The sequence below is a fragment of the Engystomops pustulosus genome, chromosome 8 (genome assembly GCF_040894005.1).
Source record: "Engystomops pustulosus chromosome 8, aEngPut4.maternal, whole genome shotgun sequence".
Taxonomy (NCBI): Eukaryota; Metazoa; Chordata; class Amphibia; order Anura; family Leptodactylidae; genus Engystomops; species Engystomops pustulosus.
In genome coordinates, this window is record NC_092418.1 from 21,927,741 (window position 1) to 21,951,077 (window position 23,337).

The 23,337-nt window shown below is 53.2% G+C and overlaps 1 protein-coding gene and 1 long non-coding RNA gene across 15 annotated transcripts in view; one reads left to right on the top strand and one right to left on the bottom strand.

Annotated features, from left to right (window-relative positions):
• LOC140074914 (ankyrin repeat and fibronectin type-III domain-containing protein 1-like) overlaps positions 1–23,337 on the top strand; it is a 133,864-nt gene that overhangs the window by 73,671 nt on the left and 36,856 nt on the right. Inside the window, exon 1 of one of the 14 annotated variants that reach the window (XM_072120235.1) lies at positions 10,430–10,640. The exons of 12 other annotated variants lie outside the window; for them this stretch is intronic. The gene's annotated coding sequence lies outside the window, so the exon portion shown is untranslated. Of the gene's footprint in view, positions 1–10,429; positions 10,641–23,337 lie in introns of those variants that run through there. One more of the 14 variants, XM_072120234.1, reaches the window with a different exon arrangement.
• Positions 1–23,337, bottom strand: part of LOC140074919 (uncharacterized) — a 304,822-nt gene that overhangs the window by 23,502 nt on the left and 257,983 nt on the right. The gene's annotated exons all lie outside the window — the stretch shown is intronic.

Consider the following 23,337-nt stretch of genomic DNA (forward strand, 5'->3'; position numbering starts at 1 on the left):
CCTGTACTGTGACATCACTGTGTGTATTATCCCTGTACTGTGACATCACTGTTTGTTATCCCTGTACTGTGACATCACTGTGTATTATCCCTGGTACAGGTACATGAGGTGCAGAGGTTGCGGTCACACTTGACACCCCTTGTTTCATTTATATTCTTTTGCACTAGATTTCCCTGTTACGTATTTCTGCTGGAGCCCAATCCCTGCAGAACTCCTGGTCCTGAGCTCGGGATCTGTGAGGTGCGAGTGTCCGGCCTGTGGCTCACTATACGGAAAGTAAATCTGCATGAAATCTGACATTCCCGCAGTGAGATTGTGGTAGATGTGACTGTGATGGATCGGCTCCGTTTCATCTTGTGTGGTGGGAGACGAGGATTGTGGGTAATATCGGCTTCGCTCACTTTTTGTGATGCTGTGACAGGTTATTGGGGCCAGGGACAGGATTTGTTTCCTTGTCTTATGACGGACGTTTATTCGGGGGAGTTTTTAGACTTGCGGCCCCTTCCTCGCAGCTTCTTGGCTCTTAGGGCCACGCAGGCCACAAGAATGTAGCGGAGAGATGCTAAGGCCTTCCTGCTGAACGAGAGACTGGTAATTATTATTTTTCTGAAGAGCCGGCTGTAGTCCGGAGCTGGAGAAGAAAATAGGAATTGGGAAGCATGGAGAAGCTGTCTATAGGTGGCTGTGTTTATCCATGGGGGTGCCTGAGGTCAGAGCCTCTAGATCTCGTTTCCAGGCTGGAGATCGGGTATTCCCCTCTGTGCTTTGCGGTGAGGTGGGCCTTGTGTTTGTGTTTTGTGGTGAGGGGGGCTGCGTGTGTTTTGTGGTGAGGTTGCATGTGTGCAGTTACCAGGGTTGGGAAGGTGTAAATAGGATGGAATGCACATTCCCGGGAATACGGAGAGACCTTCCAGGGAACTGGCTTTTTACTGTCACAGGCGTCTCCTCTTGTACTCGGTACAGATACTAGTGTAGTAACATAGCACACGTGTCATATAACACATGCAGGGATAAGCGGTGCCTGCGCTTATCACATTCTAAGAGACATGTACTGCCCCCCTCCTGATTGTCAGAAGTGCAGCATGTTTATACAGTACTGCAGGAGATTATCATACACATCACAGCTGCTGCAGAACTTCATCATACACATCTCAGCTGCTGCAGGAAGACATCATACACACCTCAGCTGCTGCATAACTTCATCATTCACACCTTAGCTGCTGCAGAACGTCATCAGACACACCTTAGCTGCTGCAGAACGTCATCAGACACACCTTAGCTGCTGCAGAACTTTATCATTCACACCTTAGCTGCTGCAGAACTTTATCATTCACACCTTAGCTGCTGCAGAACTTTATCATTCACACCTTAGCTGCTGCAGAACTTTATCATTCACACCTTAGCTGCTGCAGAACTTTATCATTCACACCTTAGCTGCTGCAGAACTTCATCATACATACATACATCAGCTGCTGCACAACTTAATTACACACACCTCAGCTGCTGCAGAACTTCATCATACATATCTGAGCTGTTGCAGAACCTCCTAATATACAGCTAAACTTCAGCATAACCTCAACATATATGCCTTAGCTGCTGCAAGACTTCATCATACACATCTCATTTGCTGCAGAACGTCATCATACACACCTTAGCTGCTGCAGAACGTCATCATACACACCTTAGCTGCTGCAGAACGTCATCAGACACACCTTAGTTGCTGCAGAAAGTCATTATACACACCTTAGCTGCTGCAGAACTTCATCATTCACACCTTAGCTGCTGCAGAACGTCATCAGACACACCTTAGCTGCTGTAGAAAGTCATCATACACACCTTAGCTGCTGCAGAACGTCATCATACACACCTTAGCTACTGCAGAACGTCATCATACACACCTTAGCTGCTGCAGAAAGTCATCATACACACCTTAGCTACTGCAGAACGTCATCATACACACCTTAGCTGCTGCAGAACGTCATCATACACACCTTAGCTGCTGCAGAACGTCATCATACACACCTTAGCTGCTGCAGAACGTCATCATACACACCTTAGCTGCTGCAGAACGTCATCATACACACCTTAGCTGCTGCAGAACGTCATCATACACACCTTAGCTGCTGCAGAACGTCATCATACACACCTTAGCTGCTGCAGAACGTCATCATACACACCTTAGCTGCTGCAGAACGTCATCATACACACCTTAGCTGCTGCAGAACGTCATCATACACACCTTAGCTGCTGCAGAACGTCATCATACACACCTTAGCTGCTGCAGAAAGTCATCAGACACACCTTAGCTACTGCAGAACGTCATCATACACACCTTAGCTACTGCAGAACGTCATCATACACACCTTAGCTGCTGCAGAACGTCATCATACACACCTTAGCTGCTGCAGAAAGTCATCAGACACACATCAGCTGCTGCAGAACCTTATATATTATATAATAAGAATCCCCTCCTATAAATGATAAGAATATTAGATTAGTTATAAAGCATACTGTACATGTATACACTGTAGCGTCCTGTATAGTGATGTCTCTCTGACGCTCGGTAAACATGTTATTTGTGCTGTGAGATGTTATTATTATCACTAGCAGCGTTTTCTCGGAGCCGGTGGAATGTTTGCTGGTTGTTTGTGCCGCTTTTCAGTGGCGCGGCCCCAGACAAGAGATGGTATGTCAGGAGATCTGCCCACTGGAGCCTCTGCATTAGTGAGACTGCTGACTCCACCGCTAACAAGGGCTCACTTTGATTTCCCTCCTTTTGCTACTCAGCACCAAATGTTTTGATTCCTAATTTAGATTATCCATCCTGACAAGTTCCAAAACGTGCTGTCTCCCGAAACCAGCGCTGATGGCTCCGCAGGCTCCCATGAAACAGGACCCCCCCTCCGCTACACAGCCAGAGGACAGGGAAACAAGCGGAGCGCGCAGTATAATACAAGATTATTAATAGCATATTGACTTTTACTAAATTCTCCCTCATAAAGCCTCCAGGGGACGCAGCGCTGTTTACTAAAACAGATATGTCACGAGAGGTGACTGGGGCACTTTACAAGGGCTGTGTCAGGGTTGTATGTTCTCACCTAGAGTTAAATGGTGAATGATGGGGGTTGGATTCCCTGAAATGACAGCAGGTTCGCCATTCATTCCTCCCTTCATTTGTTGTTAAAGGAAATCCGTTTTGACCCAAAATAATCAACAGACTCTGCTAGGTATGGGCCCGGGAGAGATATGTTACCTCTGTGTGTGTAATAAGTAGCAGCAGGACTGTTGAAAGTAAACTTTTAATCCAGGTTTGCAGCTCTGCAAGAGCTCTGGGCGGGTCTTTCATCCTGAAGAGCTTTTTATCTCTTTGTAATGAACTGTTCCATAGCCCCTCCCCTCTGCTCTGAGCATCTGCTGTAAGCATCCAACCAAAGTCCTGATACAGCTCCGACATGTAGCAAAGGGGAGGAGCTGTGGAGTAGCACAGAGCAGAAAGCTGTTCAGGCTGAAAGACCCGCCCCAGAGCCCCCACAAGAGCTAGATTATAACTTCACGTATAATGTAGGGTAAGATCATGTCTGCAGGTTTGTATAGTTAAAAGACAGCTTCCCTTTAAAAGGGATAATAATTCATTTTGGGACAACCCCTTTATGTAAATGCATATAGAAGATGCCCGCTGTTGTATCTGCTACACTCATTACTGATGCAAGTTACTTGTAAATTAATCTCAGACTCTTTTTTTGATGAGCTGAGGGGAGCCACATGATTGCGGCTTAATAACTTTGCAGGAGCGGCACCTCATCATGGCCGCTTCACTTACTCAGAGTCTGTTGCTGCAGCATGTGGTGCAGCTCCACCATACAGAGGGCTATGCACCACAGACAGGAGACTGTAACCATAGAAGTAGCCTCTAGCCGGGCAGCATGCAGAGTATACAAGGGTAATAAGATGCCATGTGGGAGGTCAGTCACCTTTATGGGAAGGGTCGCCTATAGGCTAGTCACGACTATAAAAGAATCACAATTTACATATACACTGATAGCCAGAGGCCTTCTTCGTTATTGTAAATTACAGTTTATAAATAATTGGGTAGTCACCCGACAACTGTACATATTATTATTAGGCTGATGAAGGGGTCACTGAACATTCTGCACTCATCCATTAATAAAACTTTATTTCCATGAGAGCTCCAAACCCCCGTTATAGGCTTTAGTTTGTAAGACCGCATTAGCCTCATTGGTGGCACCACTAGGGGGAGCTAAACTGTATGCATTTAGCTCTGAAGCTCCCTCTACTGGTGGCTACCGGAAGACGTAGGATGCTTTATCCATGGATGCCCCAGGTCTGCTGTGGGACGTCTCTGGTGATGATATTGGATATTTGGGTACAGAATCTCAAACGGCAATATGATAAAAAAAAAGCTGGTTTTGCCATTGTGGACATTTATAATATTGATTGGACTCTATAGCAAACTTTTGTGTGGCCCCGCCCACCACTGTAACTCCTAACCCTATACCCCCCCCAACTTATACTGTCCATATTGTCACTTTTCTGTACCCCCAATTTGATGTGACCAAATTGCTGTATCCCAATATATAATAATCATTTTCGTCATCTCTGCTTGCTGTCAATGAATGGGAAAGTTCACGTTGACCTGTAGAGGCTGAAAACCTGTACAGATCCAATAGTTCTCAGTCTTTGCTTTGTTCCCGTCCTGACACGGAGAGGAGTCTTGTTGTCCCCGTATGGAGGGGTTTTAGGACTGTGATGGTCTCCTGGCAGGTCGGCAGCCCCGCGCACCTCTCCCTCTCTCTGCCCTGCGCTCCTTTCATGCTGTGTGGTCGGTATCAGGGGAGGTTTACGTTGCTCCATAAAAAATAAAATTCATCAGGGCAGCAGTTGCCAAACCTGTGTAACCGCATCTCGGCATGGCTTCCCCCGTCATCACTGTCTGGGCTCCTTCAGCTTTCCCAGGCTTTGCTTTCTATCCTGGCACCACTTGAATTGTTCATATATATAAGGTTGTATTATGTTTGGGTGGCGTATTAAAAATCAGCTAAGCGTTGCCCTGAGATTAGCATTCAGCGCAGCGCACGGGGTTTTGGTGGAGTTATTAGGATATTTGATGCTCAGCTGACACCCTCGCGATTCGCCACTTGAAAAGTGTTGTTTTAGCTAAGGGGGCACTAAACGTGTAACGCGAGTCCGTCCAAAAAGTAAAAGCATCTGTTCCAATAATACTGAGTTCACGGGGCATCCCTCATACTCTGACTACAGACCCGCTATTCTCCTGCACTGCCACGTGGGTTGCATATAGACAACCTCTGTCTGTAGGACTTATTGGATCGCGCTAAGAAGTCACTAATAAGAGCCAATTATCTGCTGACCCATTCATCTTCATGGTCATTGTGTAATACCTCATTTCTCCAGCAGAGGCCACTGTAGGGAAACTGCGTGGCGCTCTACAAGTTACATCCACCAATCTATGGTACAAGTGTTGTTTAACCACTTATATACATGTCATGGAGCGTTAAAAAAATTACTTATATAAAAAAAACCTGACAAAAAGTGATCATCAAATTGAAAGTCCTCAATTAATCCTTTTAAAGGAAATTCGAAAAGTAGAAAATATCGTCTGCTTTCTACTTTTCTTGGAAACAAATATTCAGATTTATGGGAATATTTTAGGTGGATATGTCTTTAAGAGGAATCTACCTCGGCCGCTTTTATCTTTCTATGATGCGGTAGTTTTTTTTTTTTCTTTTTAATTAAAAACAAGTTGTGGATAGAAGTTTCGCATCTGCTGTAAAGCTGAGCTGTCATGACGGGTTAGGAACACGATTTATGGGGGACATCAAACATTACCTGTGTATAATTCATAGACTGTATGGATATTTCTTTGTATTCTTAGAGGGGGGGGGGTATTATCAGATTACATAAAGATGGCTGCAATACTCCGGAAGCGGCTCCTTTAACAAAATTTTCTGGGGTTGGCCCTTTCAGGAGTCTGACGTACCCTCCCTTGTGCGTAACCTTTTTGTGATGTCCACACATAACCTGCCGGTCACACCCTCTTTAAGCACATAAAGTTCCCATAGAGCCCCGAAACTGGTCTCCCCGGCCTTCTCCCCCCATTTTTTTTTTTTTTAAAGGGGTTGTTCCCTTAGCTGTAGATTAGCCGCAGCGCTCACTTTCTCTGCAGCACCCCCGCAGGTGGAATGAAGCATTACCCCATCATGATAAATGATGCAGGAGGAAGTCATTGTTCTTCCCATATCCAGCCGGTGTCATCTGCAATGTTTTTAAAGCTAGAATTTGTCCTTAAAGGGATTGTCTTAAAGCATGGCTGTCTCCTTCCTAAAACAGCGCCACATCTGACCATGGTTTGTGCTGGTACTGCAAGTTTATGGACATGAACAATAAGTGGTTACAGTACCACGCACTATCCATGGCCAAGGAATCCATATTGTCCGATCCCCTTTAATGTTTGTGATTAGCTACTACAGGACAAAGCATAGGCCATAACCTTGTATGGGGGCTCCTCTATCCAGGGCATGCTGGACAGGTTATATACAGGTTATACAGTATATAACCTGTATAATGTGAAGCTGTATCCCCGCTCTCCTGCAGCATCGCCCCGGCAGCTCTGGATCTGTGTTATATCGCACGTTCCGCTAATTGGCGCAACTGCAGGAAAGCGGTAACTTCCGTGTTTTCCCTGAACGCTGCGATGGCTCAGGGCAGAGTTAATGTTTCTCTGCTGCTTCTCATATTTGCCCGAAATAACAGAATCCTCCAAGTGTTGTGACAACAGAACGTGTTATTGTTCTACAATTCACTGCCTGAGGCCTGCACCTTCCTCATCCTCCCGAGAAGCAGCGGCTCCTCAGAACCTGCACCAGCCATAGCTCAGCAGCCCCATTGCCAGGAATAGGGAGGGAGATAGTGACGGGGGTTTATGTATAAAGGGAGTGTAAATGATCAGACATGTCTGCTTTCTTGTAGGAACCAGTGCCAGTGCATTGCTTAGTTGCAGTAACTAACAGAATCCATGGACACTGGGTTTTTCCATTTCCTACCTTCCGTTTAAGATGAGAGTCCACCAGCAATCAGCTGATGGTCTCCAGGAGAAGGGGCTGCTCAGTGATGACTCCTCTCTGCAGTGACCACTACAGATGAGGCGAAGTACTGCATGCAGACATCAGGTGCATGGAATATAGGTCCTGAAACAGGTCTTGTATATTAAAAGGAATTTGTCAGTAGTTTTCATCTTGCACATTTTTGATAGTGTTGTGCATTGTCCCTTAAGATCTGTATAATCTGTGTATGCTGTAAGTAGTAGCAGGACTGAAAATCTTTTATTATTTATTTATTGAGGCGATTCATTTCATGGTGCTATATTTTGAAGAAACAAAAACTACAGGAAACGAAGGTAGGGAGGATTCTGCCCTATATGGAATTTATTTTCCATGGAATTTAAATAAATATTCCTGGATTGTAGCTTCTTTGAGTGCACTAGGGCTGTATCCTCACACTGCTGTGCTCTTAGCTCAATATCCCAAGGCCCCTCCCCTCTGCTGTGAGTAAAGACCGTTGCAGGCTTCTGGTTGAATACTACAGCAGTCACTCACATCTCTGTATTGAACTGCACCACAGCCCTAGTGCTATAATCCTGGAACATAAATCCATTTTTCATACCCAGGGGTAAAGCCACACAGCTTTCCAATACCAAACACTTGCTTTGCAGTCAGACATTCTGCTTAATTCCCTTTTATGCCTGTTCTATGGATCTGTGACAGGAAGTGTTGTTATGATGACATAGGCATTGGAGGCCTTTTCATCAGCGGCCTGACCCCTAACCACTGACACCTCCTCCCTGATATATGATGGTGGTGGTCAGTGACTAACATTCCCCATAGATGTAATTGCAGTCAGGCCGGGGGCCAGCGTGTACGGGCGGAGGGCGCCCCTCTAGGGTTTCTCTTATTTGTATCTTTTATAGACCACCAGGAGTGTGTGACCTATAAGCTGGCACCATGGACCCAGCTCACTCTTATCTCCATTTAGTTTTATTTTATTTTTTTACCCTTTTGTTGCTGTCAGCATTGAATAAAAGGCCAAGAAATGTACAAGTTTTGTACGAACATCTGCAGTGTTTTGGTTGCTATAGGATGTGGCTCATCATCCTGGTTGTTGCATTAGGATTGCAAATACCCTGAAAGGAACTGTCTCTCCAGGAAAGCTCTGGTGTAATGCTTCATGTCACCTGTAGGGGCGCTGTAGGGAAATTTTAAAAGGCTTGGAACAAACTGTCTTTAATTTGCTGGTGGTGTCTATGGTGATTTAGGGTTTCCACTAATCTAAGTATAAGAAGCAGCCCCCTTTAATATTTGGACAACCCTTTCCAAGAGTGCCCTAAGAAAACTCCATTGCTTCTGTGCTTTTAGGCAATACTTGGGTGAGCTGTGAAGCGGATACCTGGACCCTGGTGTGGCTGCACCCTCTGCCCCCTATACTCTTTTATATATATTATTTTGTATATCCATTTCTATAGGTATAATGAGACATGACCTGATATTCTTCTGTGATAATAGACCGGCGACTGGGAGGTGCAGAGATTGCAGGAACTCTTGGCGTAAAGCTGTGCTCGGCCCTGTGCTGTAGGTAACCTTGTCAGACAAAGGGTTAAGTAGTGACTCTTATACCATAAACGCTGACAAGTTGGATTATCCTTCATACAGTGACCCCTAAGGCAGGCCCTGGGGAACCGCGAAAAATGCTGCCTAAATTTTATTGTCAGCAGTTGTGCGGCTCGTGAGTCTGGATACTTGTGACCCGGAAGAACATATAGCAAAATGCATCAGGATGAAGATTACACAGAGTGAAGCTACTGCACCCCTCCCCAAATATCACGTCCTTGACTCACACTGCACCCCATGCTCTCCATACATGAACACCATCACCTACAGCACAGAGCACTGTCTGGGCTGGCTGGGATTTGTTATCCCACTGAAAGCCGACCCGGTGTATAGCTCTCTGCATGTGTTGGACGGAATTTATATTCTGGGATTGACGTTTTTCCAGTGGAATTGTGTCCTCGCACTGCTGTGCTCCCAGCTGATCCGCAGCCTCTGATGTGAGGTGTCCATAAATACAGGACTAGAATTCTAGGAATATTGTAGTGATCAGATCCCAGGCCGGAATATTGTAAGCCGCATATTAATAACCAGAGATGATTTAGCAAATTGTCACTTCTGTGATTTGAGTCTCAGACCTGCACCGCGCTGTCATCCTCCTCTTGTGTGGTGGGAGATGGAAAAGTGGTTATAGATTTTACTATGCAAAAACCTGTTGGAGCCGACAGCAGCCGCCCATCACCATCTCCTGGGGTAAAAATTGTCTATGTATTCCTAAGCAGTGACCTGACTTATGATGAGGTGTATGATGGAGCACCTGATTGTGTGTGTGTATGATGGAGCACATGATTGTGTGTGTGTGTGTGTGTGTGTGTATGATGGAGCACATGATTGTGTGTGTGTGTATGATGGAGCACATGATTGTGTGTGTGTGTATGATGGAGCACCTGATTGTGTGTGTGTATGATGGAGCACCTGATTGTGTGTGTGTATGATGGAGCACCTGATTGTGTGTGTGTATGATGGAGCACATGATTGTGTGTGTGTGTATGATGGAGCACATGATTGTGTGTGTGTGTATGATGGAGCACATGATTGTGTGTGTGTGTATGATGGAGCACATGATTGTGTGTGTGTGTATGATGGAGCACCTGATTGTGTGTGTGTATATGATGGAGCACCTGATTGTGTGTGTGTACGATGGAGCACCTGATTGTGTGTGTGTGTGTATGATGGAGCACCTGATTGTGTGTGTGTGTGATGGAGCACCTGGTCGTGTGTGTGTGTATATGATGGAGCATCTGATTGTGTGTGTGTGATGGAGCACATGATTGTGTGTGTGTGTATGATGGAGCACCTGATTGTGTGTGTGTGTATATGATGGAGCACCTGATTGTGTGTGTGTGTGATGGAGCACCTGGTCGTGTGTGTATGATGAATGCATGAATTGCTCTTTATACTGTATCTGTGCAGTATTATGCAGTGTGACTCTGATCAGGTATCGGCATCAGCTATAACTTTTACCTCCCCTAATGAGAGGCTTGTTCTCTGTAGATAATTGGGGGTCTCTGTGGTCAGGGTCCTTCTATCCCCCGGAGCCCCATCTTATCTCCCCATCTCTCCGCAGACTTCTTGGGTACCAGTAACAATGGCTTGTTGTTATGTAAAGAAGCCTGTATCCGGAAAAAATGCGGAGAGATTCTTCAGTGTTGGAATCTTAGTCACATGGGGCTGATACGGTCCACCCCCCCTCCCCCAGCTAATCTAGTTTCTATAGAAACAAGATTGGGAAAAAAAAGACAGACGGAGAGGGGCAGAAAAGAGTGAGAACGAGAGAAAGAGGGATAGAGAGGTGAGCGGCCATAGGTAGCCGGCGTCATGGCCACCCAGGGGTGCGCTGATGGACAGGACCACAGGTGACGCAGCAGCTCCCTCTACATGGATGCTGGGAACCATCCGACAGTCTCCCGGAGGTGGGAAACAGTCACAGTAGAGTCCTAGCAGGTAAGTGTCATGGTAGGTAGGTACCTGGGATTAGAGAACCTATCACTTCTATCAACCCTCCTGCAAAGTTCTCACAAGATGAATGGACATTCGGCAATAGACTCCGGGAAGGAAGACGCCGCTTCATATATTCACCCCCAACAGGTGGCGGATTGGGAGCACAGGACACCGGGGTCCGGCGCCCCCTCTCCCCTTCTCCATCTGTTGTTCTCATTTTGCTGTCGTTTTTATCATCCCATTATTTGATTCGGGTCCAGAAGACGTCTCCGGGATGGAGTTACAGCCTGGCTTATGTTATCCATAACTCTTCTCCGCTCGGGGTGGGGGGAGGAGACGCTCATTCCCTTTCTTGGTCCTGGTCTATATCTCTCTATTAATAAGAACATATGACGTGTATAGGGCGCTCTATATAATGAGGGCAGTATGGTCCAGCGCCGCCCTGGTCCTACCTATACCTGGTCCGGAGAGAGAGGAGAGTTTTTGTTTTACTTTTTCTTTGTAATTTTTGTATATCCATAATGATATTATCTAGCTATGAGGTCCTGGTGGACATGAGACATGTCAGCAGTAGCGTATACTTACCTGCCTGAAGGTATACATGTGACTGTATGTGGTGTATACACAAGAGGTTTAACCTCTTGAGGTAGGTGACCCCCATTATGTACCAGTCCAATATAGCGGTCACTTACCTTCCACATCTACTGTATATGAGTAAAAGATAGGTCTGACACTCACCTTTGTTGTATATACCTTGTACATGGCTAGTAGGACACCCCCTATAAAGCAATTTTGTTATGAAAGTTTTGCACTTGGAGTTTGCCCTGTATTGATGTTGTATATAGCAGCCTGTACTACTACTGAGGCTGTCAGTGCACGCTGGGGGTAGTAGTATAAGCTGAAGTTGGTTGCAGTGAATGTATTACTAGGGTGTGAGCACCTATGGAGATACGGCTGGGGGGGCTGTGTATAAATATTGTATTGAGGAAGGTAATGGGGGTCAGTAATCCCTGGTGATGGAGTGAGCGCTGCCCCGGGTACAGCTGTTCTTAAGCCAATGACAGGTGCAATAATTGCGTCTGCTCAGCCCGCGCTATTCTTAAACCTCATTAACATATTTTGCCTCCCCTTCCCAGTCCTGCACATCAAAATAAGGGAGCGATGTGAGGCTGCAGCCTGTGCCACTAAGCGGAGTAGCAGACCCTGCCACCTGCACAGAGTCACGCACAGAAGAAGAGCTGATCCACCAACCTGTGACCCTCACACTGCTGCCAGGCTACAAACTATACATGGGAGCTGTCACCACTGCTGGCCATGGAAATCCACTGCTGTGTCCTCACGCTGCTGTGCTGCTTGTTTACTTCAGCTTCTCCACAGCACCTTCTCCTCTGTGTTAACCATACACCTGCTACAGCTATTATCAGGGCAGAGAGGAGGGAAGCGGAGCAGCCTAACGCAAACAACTCAGAGCACAGCAGTGTGAGGACGTTCCCCCAGTATAATCTTATATAATGGCAGTTATTCTTTTACTGACAACAAAGACAGCTGTCTGATCACACTTCTCTCCAGGGCTACCATAGCTCCAAACCGTCCCGGATTTGGCAGGACAGTCCCGGTTTTTCACCTTTGTCGCGCCGTCACGTGGGGAGATTGTCCCAGATATTCCCTCCAGGTCCCGCACTGGCTGGGGTTGTCCCAGCTCTGTGTCCCGCCTAGTATAAACTTTCAAAGCCAGAACTTGCGGTACTGAATGACTTCTAAAGACACGGGCAGATGTGTTGGTTAGCGGCAGAGCAGAGACCTAGTCATCAGGGAGACATCACCTTCTGTCCATATATGGTCTCTACATCTCCTAGGGCTTCCCCAGACACAAGGGGGGTCATTTACTAAAGGCCCGAATCGCTGTTTTCCGACGTGTTTCCCGAATATTACCGGTTTTCGACGATTTTCCCCTGAATTGCCGCGGGTTTTTGGCGCACGCGGTCTCTATTTAATTCAATTAAATAAATTTATGCCCAGGCCATGGCCTTAGTGGTTGTCTATACGTGGATTTTTTGTAACTAAGAGGTTTACTGTTACACTGTGACACAGACTTAATGCACTGGTATATAGAGAGGGATCTTCTCAGAGATTATTATTGTGTTATTGAGACATTATTATTTTTATTATTATTATCCAGAATATTATTATTATGAAGATGTATCTCTATATACCAGTGCATGAAGCCTGTGTAACAGTAAAGCTCTTAGTTACATAAAATCCTCTCATAAACAACCACAAATCCCATAGCCAAGTGGATAGAGGCTCCCAATCTCTATGGCAGCCACAGCACCTGCCCCCCATACACCACACTGCCAGCCACAGACCCTGCCCCCCCATACACCACACTGCCCTCCATGCACCACACTGCCAGCCAGAGCACCTGCCCCTCCATACACCACACTGCCAGCCACAGCACCTGCCCCCCATACACCACACTGCCCTCCATGCACCACACTGCCAGCCAGAGCACCTGCCCCTCCATACACCACACTGCCAGCCACAGCACCTGCCCCCCATGCACCACACTGCCAGCCACAGCACCTGCCCCTCTATACACCACGCTGCCAGCCACAGCACCTGCCCCCCATACACCACACTGCCAGCCACAGCACCTGCCCCCCATACACCACACTGCCAGCCACAGCACCTGCCCCCCATACACCACACTGCCAGCCACAGCCCCTGCCCCCCATACACCACACTGCCCTCCATGCACCACACTGCCAGCCACAGCACCTGCCCCCCATACACCACACTGCCAGCCACAGACCCTGCCCCCCCATACACCACACTACCCTCCATGCACCACACTGCCAGCCACAGCACCTGCCCCCCATACACCACACTGCCAGCCACAGCACCTGCCCCCCATACACCACGCTGCCAGCCAGAGCACCTGCCCGCCATACACCACGCTGCCAGCCAGAGCACCTGCCCGCCATACACCACACTGCCAGCCACAGCACCTGCCCCTCCATACACCACACTGCCAGCCACAGCCCCTGCCCCCCATACACCACACTGCCAGCCACAGCACCTGCCCCCCATACACCACACTGCCAGCCACAGACCCTGCCCCCCCATACACCACACTGCCAGCCACAGCACCTGCCCCCCATACACCACACTGCCAGCCACAGCACCTGCCCCCCATACACCACACTGCCAGCCACAGCCCCTGCCCCCCATACACCACACTGCCCTCCATGCACCACACTGCCAGCCAGAGCACCTGCCCCCCATATACCACACTGCCAGCCACAGCCCCTGCCCCCCCATATACCACACTGCCAGCCACAGCACCTGCCCCCCATACACCACACTGCCAGCCACAGCCCCTGCCCCCCATACACCACACTGCCCTCCATGCACCACACTGCCAGCCAGAGCACCTGCCCCTCATACACCACACTGCCAGCCACAGCTCCTGCCCCCCATACACCACACTGCCCTCCATGCACCACACTGCCAGCCAGAGCACCTGCCCCCCATACACCACACTGCCAGCCAAAGACCCTGCCCCCCCATACACCACACTGCCAGCCACAGCCCCTGCCCCCCCATACACCACACTGCCAGCCACAGCCCCTGCCCCCCCATACACCACACTGCCAGCCACAGCACCTGCCCCCCATACACCACACTGCCAGCCACAGCACCTGCCCCTCTATACACCACACTGCCAGCCACAGCACCTGCCCCTCTATACACCACACTGCCAGCCACAGCACCTGCCCCTCTATACACCACACTGCCAGCCACAGCACCTGCCCCCCATACACCACACTGCCAGCCACAGCACCTGCCCCCCATACACCACACTGCCAGCCACAGCACCTGCCCCCCCATACACCACACTGCCAGCCACAGCACCTGCCCCTCCATACACCACACTGCCAGCCAAAGACCCTGCCCCCCCATACACCACACTGCCAGCCACAGCCCCTGCCCCCCCATACACCACACTGCCAGCCACAGCCCCTGCCCCCCCATACACCACACTGCCAGCCACAGCACCTGCCCCCCATACACCACACTGCCAGCCACAGCACCTGCCCCTCTATACACCACACTGCCAGCCACAGCACCTGCCCCTCTATACACCACACTGCCAGCCACAGACCCTGCCCCCCATACACCACACTGCCAGCCACAGCACCTGCCCCCCCATACACCACACTGCCAGCCACAGCACCTGCCCCCCATACACCACACTGCCAGCCACAGCACCTGCCCCTCTATACACCACACTGCCAGCCACAGCACCTGCCCCTCTATACACAACACTGCCAGCCACAGCACCTGCCCCCCATACACCACACTGCCAGCCACAGCACCTGCCCGCCATACACCACACTGCCAGCCACAGCACCTGCCCCTCCATACACCACACTGCCAGCCACAGCCCCTGCCCCCCATACACCACACTGCCAGCCACAGCACCTGCCCCCCATACACCACACTGCCAGCCACAGACCCTGCCCCCCCATACACCACACTGCCAGCCACAGCACCTGCCCCCCATACACCACACTGCCAGCCACAGCACCTGCCCCCCATACACCACACTGCCAGCCACAGCCCCTGCCCCCCATACACCACACTGCCCTCCATGCACCACACTGCCAGCCAGAGCACCTGCCCCCCATATACCACACTGCCAGCCACAGCCCCTGCCCCCCCATATACCACACTGCCAGCCACAGCACCTGCCCCCCATACACCACACTGCCAGCCACAGCCCCTGCCCCCCATACACCACACTGCCCTCCATGCACCACACTGCCAGCCAGAGCACCTGCCCCTCATACACCACACTGCCAGCCACAGCTCCTGCCCCCCATACACCACACTGCCCTCCATGCACCACACTGCCAGCCAGAGCACCTGCCCCCCATACACCACACTGCCAGCCAAAGACCCTGCCCCCCCATACACCACACTGCCAGCCACAGCCCCTGCCCCCCCATACACCACACTGCCAGCCACAGCCCCTGCCCCCCCATACACCACACTGCCAGCCACAGCACCTGCCCCCCATACACCACACTGCCAGCCACAGCACCTGCCCCTCTATACACCACACTGCCAGCCACAGCACCTGCCCCTCTATACACCACACTGCCAGCCACAGCACCTGCCCCTCTATACACCACACTGCCAGCCACAGCACCTGCCCCCCATACACCACACTGCCAGCCACAGCACCTGCCCCCCATACACCACACTGCCAGCCACAGCACCTGCCCCCCCATACACCACACTGCCAGCCACAGCACCTGCCCCTCCATACACCACACTGCCAGCCAAAGACCCTGCCCCCCCATACACCACACTGCCAGCCACAGCCCCTGCCCCCCCATACACCACACTGCCAGCCACAGCCCCTGCCCCCCCATACACCACACTGCCAGCCACAGCACCTGCCCCCCATACACCACACTGCCAGCCACAGCACCTGCCCCTCTATACACCACACTGCCAGCCACAGCACCTGCCCCTCTATACACCACACTGCCAGCCACAGACCCTGCCCCCCATACACCACACTGCCAGCCACAGCACCTGCCCCCCCATACACCACACTGCCAGCCACAGCACCTGCCCCCCATACACCACACTGCCAGCCACAGCACCTGCCCCTCTATACACCACACTGCCAGCCACAGCACCTGCCCCTCTATACACAACACTGCCAGCCACAGCACCTGCCCCCCATACACCACACTGCCAGCCACAGCACCTGCCCCCCATACACCACACTGCCAGCCACAGCAGCTGCCCCCCCATACACCACACTGCCAGCCACAGCACCTGCCCCTCCATACACCACACTGCCAGCCACAGACCCTGCCCCCCCATACACCACACTGCCAGCCACAGCCCCTGCCCCCCATACACCACACTGCCAGCCACAGACCCTGCCCCCCATACACCACACTGCCAGCCACAGCCCCTGCCCCCCATACACCACACTGCCAGCCGCAGCACCTGCCCCCCATACACCACACTGCCAGCCGCAGCACCTGCCCCCCCATACACCACACTGCCAGCCGCAGCACCTGCCCCCCATACACCACACTGCCAGCCACAGCACCTGCCCCCCATACACCACACTGCCAGCCACAGACCCTGCCCCCCCATACACCACACTTCCAGCCACAGCCCCTGCCCCCCCATACACCACACTGCCAGCCACAGCCCCTGCCCCCCCATACACCACACTGCCAGCCACAGCACCTGCCCCCCATACACCACACTGCCAGCCACAGCACCTGCCGCTCTATACACCACACTGCCAGCCACAGCACCTGCCCCCCATACACCACACTGCCAGCCACAGCACCTGCCCCCCCCATACACCACACTGCCAGCCACAGCACCTGCCCCCCATACACCACACTGCCAGCCACAGCACCTGCCCCTCTATACACCACACTGCCAGCCACAGACCCTGCCCCCCATACACCACACTGCCAGCCACAGCACCTGCCCCCCCCATACACCACACTGCCAGCCACAGCCCCTGCCCCCCATACACCACACTGCCAGCCACAGCCCCTGCCCCCCATACACCACACTGCCCTCCATGCACCACACTGCCAGCCAGAGCACCTGCCCCCCCATATACCACACTGCCAGCCACAGCACCTGCCCCCCATACACCACACTGCCAGCCACAGCCCCTGCCCCCCATACACCACACTGCCCTCCATGCACCACACTGCCAGCCAGAGCACCTGCCCCTCATACACCACACTGCCAGCCACAGCTCCTGCCCCCCATACACCACACTGCCCTCCATGCACCACACTGCCAGCCAGAGCACCTGCCCCCCATACACCACACTGCCAGCCAAAGACCCTGCCCCCCCATACACCACACTGCCAGCCACAGCCCCTGCCCCCCCATACACCACACTGCCAGCCACAGCCCCTGCCCCCCCATACACCACACTGCCAGCCACAGACCCTGCCCCCCATACACCACACTGCCAGCCACAGCACCTGCCCCCCCATACACCACACTGCCAGCCACAGCACCTGCCCCCCATACACCACACTGCCAGCCACAGCACCTGCCCCTCTATACACCACACTGCCAGCCACAGCACCTGCCCCTCTATACACCACACTGCCAGCCACAGCACCTGCCCCCCATACACCACACTGCCAGCCACAGCCCCTGCCCCCCCATACACCACACTGCCAGCCAGAGCACCTGCCCGCCATACACCACACTGCCAGCCACAGCACCTGCCCCCCATACACCACACTGCCAGCCACAGCACCTGCCCCCCATACACCACACTGCCAGCCACAGCACCTGCCCCTCCATACACCACACTGCCAGCCACAGCCCCTGCCCCCCATACACCACACTGCCAGCCACAGCCCCTGCCCCCCATACACCACACTGCCAGCCACAGACCCTGCCCCCCCATACACCACACTGCCAGCCACAGCACCTGCCCCCTATACACCACACTGCCAGCCACAGCACCTGCCCCCCATACACCACACTGCCAGCCACAGCCCCTGCCCCCCATACACCACACTGCCCTCCATGCACCACACTGCCAGCCAGAGCACCTGCCCCCCCATATACCACACTGCCAGCCACAGCCCCTGCCCCCCCCATATACCACACTGCCAGCCACAGCACCTGCCCCCCATACAACACACTGCCAGCCACAGCCCCTGCCCCCCATACACCACACTGCCCTCCATGCACCACACTGCCAGCCAGAGCACCTGCCCCTCATACACCACACTGCCAGCCACAGCTCCTGCCCCCCATACACCACACTGCCCTCCATGCACCACACTGCCAGCCAGAGCACCTGCCCCCCATACACCACACTGCCAGCCAAAGACCCTGCCCCCCCATACACCACACTGCCAGCCACAGCCCCTGCCCCCCCATACACCACACTGCCAGCCACAGCCCCTGCCCCCCCATACACCACACTGCCAGCCACAGCACCTGCCCCCCATACACCACACTGCCAGCCACAGCACCTGCCCCTCTATACACCACACTGCCAGCCACAGCACCTGCCCCTCTATACACCACACTGCCAGCCACAGACCCTGCCCCCCATACACCACACTGCCAGCCACAGCACCTGCCCCCCCATACACCACACTGCCAGCCACAGCACCTGCCCCCCATACACCACACTGCCAGCCACAGCACCTGGCCCTCTATACACCACACTGCCAGCCACAGCACCTGCCCCTCTATACACAACACTGCCAGCCACAGCACCTGCCCCCCATACACCACACTGCCAGCCACAGCACCTGCCCCCCATACACCACACTGCCAGCCACAGCACCTGCCCCCCCATACACCACACTGCCAGCCACAGCACCTGCCCCTCCATACACCACACTGCCAGCCACAGCCCCTGCCCCCCCATATACCACACTGCCAGCCACAGCCCCTGCCCCCCATACACCACACTGCCAGCCACAGCACCTGCCCCCCCATACACCACACTGCCAGCCACAGCACCTGCCCCTCCATACACCACACTGCCAGCCACAGCCCCTGCCCCCCCATATACCACACTGCCAGCCACAGCCCCTGCCCCCCATACACCACACTGCCAGCCACAGCACCTGCCCCCCCATACACCACACTGCCAGCCGCAGCCCCTGCCCCCCCATACACCACACTGCCAGCCGCAGCACCTGACCCCCATACACCACACTGCCAGCCACAGCACCTGCCCCCCCATACACCACACTGCCAGCCGCAGCACCTGCCCCCCATACACCACACTGCCAGCCACAGCACCTGCCCCCCATACACCACACTGCCAGCCACAGACCCTGCCCCCCCATACACCACACTGCCAGCCACAGCCCCTGCCCCCCCATACACCACACTGCCAGCCACAGCACCTGCCCCCCCATACACCACACTGCCAGCCACAGCACCTTCCCCCCATACACCACACTGCCAGCCACAGCACCTGCCCCTCTATACACCACACTGCCAGCCACAGCACCTGCCCCTCTATACACAACACTGCCAGCCACAGCACCTACCCCCCATACACCACACTGCCAGCCACAGCACCTGCCCCCCATACACCACACTGCCAGCCACAGCACCTGCCCCCCCATACACCACACTGCCAGCCACAGCACCTGCCCCTCCATACACCACACTGCCAGCCACAGCCCCTGCCCCCCCATATACCACACTGCCAGCCACAGCCCCTGCCCCCCATACACCACACTGCCAGCCGCAGCACCTGCCCCCCATACACCACACTGCCAGCCACAGCACCTGCCCCCCCATACACCACACTGCCAGCCGCAGCACCTGCCCCCCATACACCACACTGCCAGCCGCAGCACCTGCCCCCCATACACCACACTGCCAGCCACAGACCCTGCCCCCCCCATACACCACACTGCCAGCCACAGCCCCTGCCCCCCCATACACCACACTGCCAGCCACAGCCCCTGCCCCCCCATACACCACACTGCCAGCCACAGCACCTGCCCCCCATACACCACACTGCCAGCCACAGCCCCTGCCCCCCCATACACCACACTGCCAGCCACAGCCCCTGCCCCCCCATACACCACACTGCCAGCCACAGCACCTGCCCCCCATACACCACACTGCCAGCCACAGCACCTGCCCCTCTATACACCACACTGCCAGCCACAGCACCTGCCCCTCTATACACCACACTGCCAGCCACAGACCCTGCCCCCCATACACCACACTGCCAGCCACAGCACCTGCCCCCCCCATACACCACACTGCCAGCCACAGCACCTGCCCCCCATACACCACACTGCCAGCCACAGCACCTGCCCCTCTATACACCACACTGCCAGCCACAGCACCTGCCCCTCTATACACCACACTGCCAGCCACAGCACCTGCCCCCCATACACCACACTGCCAGCCACAGCACCTGCCCCCCCCATACACCACACTGCCAGCCACAGCACCTGCCCCCCATACACCACACTGCCAGCCACAGCACCTGCCCCTCCATACACCACACTGCCAGCCACAGCACCTGCCCCCCATACACCACACTGCCAGCCACAGCACCTGCCCCCCATACACCACACTGCCAGCCACAGCCCCTGCCCCCCATACACCACACTGCCAGCCACAGCCCCTGCCCCCCATACACCACACTGCCAGCCACAGCACCTGCCCCCCATACACCACACTGCCAGCCACAGCACCTGCCCCCCCATACACCACACTGCCAGCCACAGCACCTGCCCCCCATACACCACACTGCCAGCCGCAGCACCTGCCCCCCATACACCACACTGCCAGCCACAGCACCTGCCCCCCATACACCACACTGCCAGCCACAGACCCTGCCCCCCCATACACCACACTGCCAGCCACAGACCCTGCCCCCCCATACACCACACTGCCAGCCACAGCCCCTGCCCCCCCATACACCACACTGCCAGCCACAGCACCTGCCCCCCATACACCACACTGCCAGCCACAGCACCTGCCCCTCTATACACCACACTGCCAGCCACAGCACCTGCCCCTCCATACACCACACTGCCAGCCACAGCACCTGCCCCCCATACACCACACTGCCAGCCACAGCACCTGCCCCTCTATACACCACACTGCCAGCCACAGCACCTGCCCCTCCATACACCACACTGCCAGCCACAGCACCTGCCCCCCATACACCACACTGCCAGCCACAGCACCTGCCCCCCCATACACCACACTGCCAGCCACAGCACCTGCCCCCCCATACACCACACTGCCAGCCACAGCACCTGCCCCCCCCATACACCACACTGCCAGCCACAGCACCTGCCCCCCATACACCACACTGCCAGCCACAGCACCTGCCCATCTATACACCACACTGCCAGCCACAGCACCTGCCCCTCTATACACCACACTGCCAGCCACAGCACCTGCCCCCCATACACCACACTGCCAGCCACAGACCCTGCCCCCCCATACACCACACTGCCAGCCACAGCCCCTGCCCCCCCATACACCACACTGCCAGCCGCAGCACCTGCCATCCACACAGGACCTGTGGCAGGACCTGCTGCAGTCTTCCATGTAGTGCCCTCCATACTGCCACAAAGGTGGAAGACACTGAAGATAGGAGATACTAAACCTCAGTGGGGGCAATGCTGGGTTGATATGGGGACAGACTTTCACCCCATGAATTCTTATGCTAGAAGTGGAAAATATGTTAATGCTTCCAGAATCCGCTTTTCCAAACAGATCCCCTATAATCATAGATCTTTAGCCTTTCAGCACAGCGCTGTAAAGCGAGACTGAAATCCTGAAGATCTTTTACATTAACCCCTACTGTTAAAACTAAATTGGAAAAACTTCCCTCGTCCCATAGAAAGGACTGAAATGAGTCACTAGTTATAGGGTCATTTCAATCCGGATGGAAGGGGCTGCTGATTATTTGTCTTTTCCATCCTATTCCCCGGCCACATCGACCCACCAGACCCTTGTTCTCCTATGACTGGCACTTCAAGACCATTACTGGTCCTCAACATCCAAATGCAAAAAGGGACGGCAAAATACCAGGGGGCATGTCTCCAAAATACCAACTGTGACAGGCACAGGACAAATAAAATCTGTAATATTCATAGGATTAAAAAATTAAATGTGCAATAGGCAGAGGACACAATTAGGGGGACACAAACATTCTGGCCTCTGATTTGCTTGGTATATAAAAATTCTGCCCCATAGCTTGAACCCGTATCATTGTAGATATCGATCTGTAATGACTCAGGAAACTGCTCGTAATAGATTCCTCTGCATCCATCAGTCACTCCCGGTGGTGCCCCAGTTTTACATCCGGTACCTTCCCCCGGCTAATGAGGGACAATGCTGTGAGAGCGTCTGCTCTCTGTATATATACTCCCTTCTCTATATAAAGCCGCCTGCTGCCAGAGCTGAGCCGTACATGGCCGCCCCGGTGAGGAGCAATGTGACGCATGTCTCCCTATCAAAGCTTGTTGTGACAAGCAGCTGACATCTGAAATCCTACATAATCATTGGGGCTGACAACTCGAAATGAGATCTGGAATCCAGGCTGAACTTTACTGATACAGAACAATATGAGGACATTGACATACATTGATGTACATGTACAAGAGGCACCTGAATGGGTATAAAAATATCACGGATTATGGAAAGAAAACCTCTGTTTGATCCTACAGGTTGGGCTTGACAGACCTGCATCTTTTTCCAACCTTGTATACTATGACCCTATAGTGGGCGCCATATGTTTTCCCTGTATTTCCAGGCATCTTCTCGTGTTGTCAGGATCATTTCTATCAATGACTCCTTATCATGTTTGTAGGATTTTATCTACTAGCGATTGGGCAGTAGTACATCCTGATAATATAATAAAAATACACCCCAGGGGATAATTAAAACTCAAAATAATATTTAACATGTCTCTATCTACAGGTTGGCATTCACTTGCAGCAAGCAGAGATCTTGACAGGAATGGAGAATTAAAAAAAAAAAAAAATAGAAATCCATGCTATGCATATTAATGTGATAAATTAGGGTAAGGGGGTCCTACACCTAGCACTACCCCAAACCTCTACTCCAGCAAATCATTAGGACCCCCGTCTACACCTTTACACCG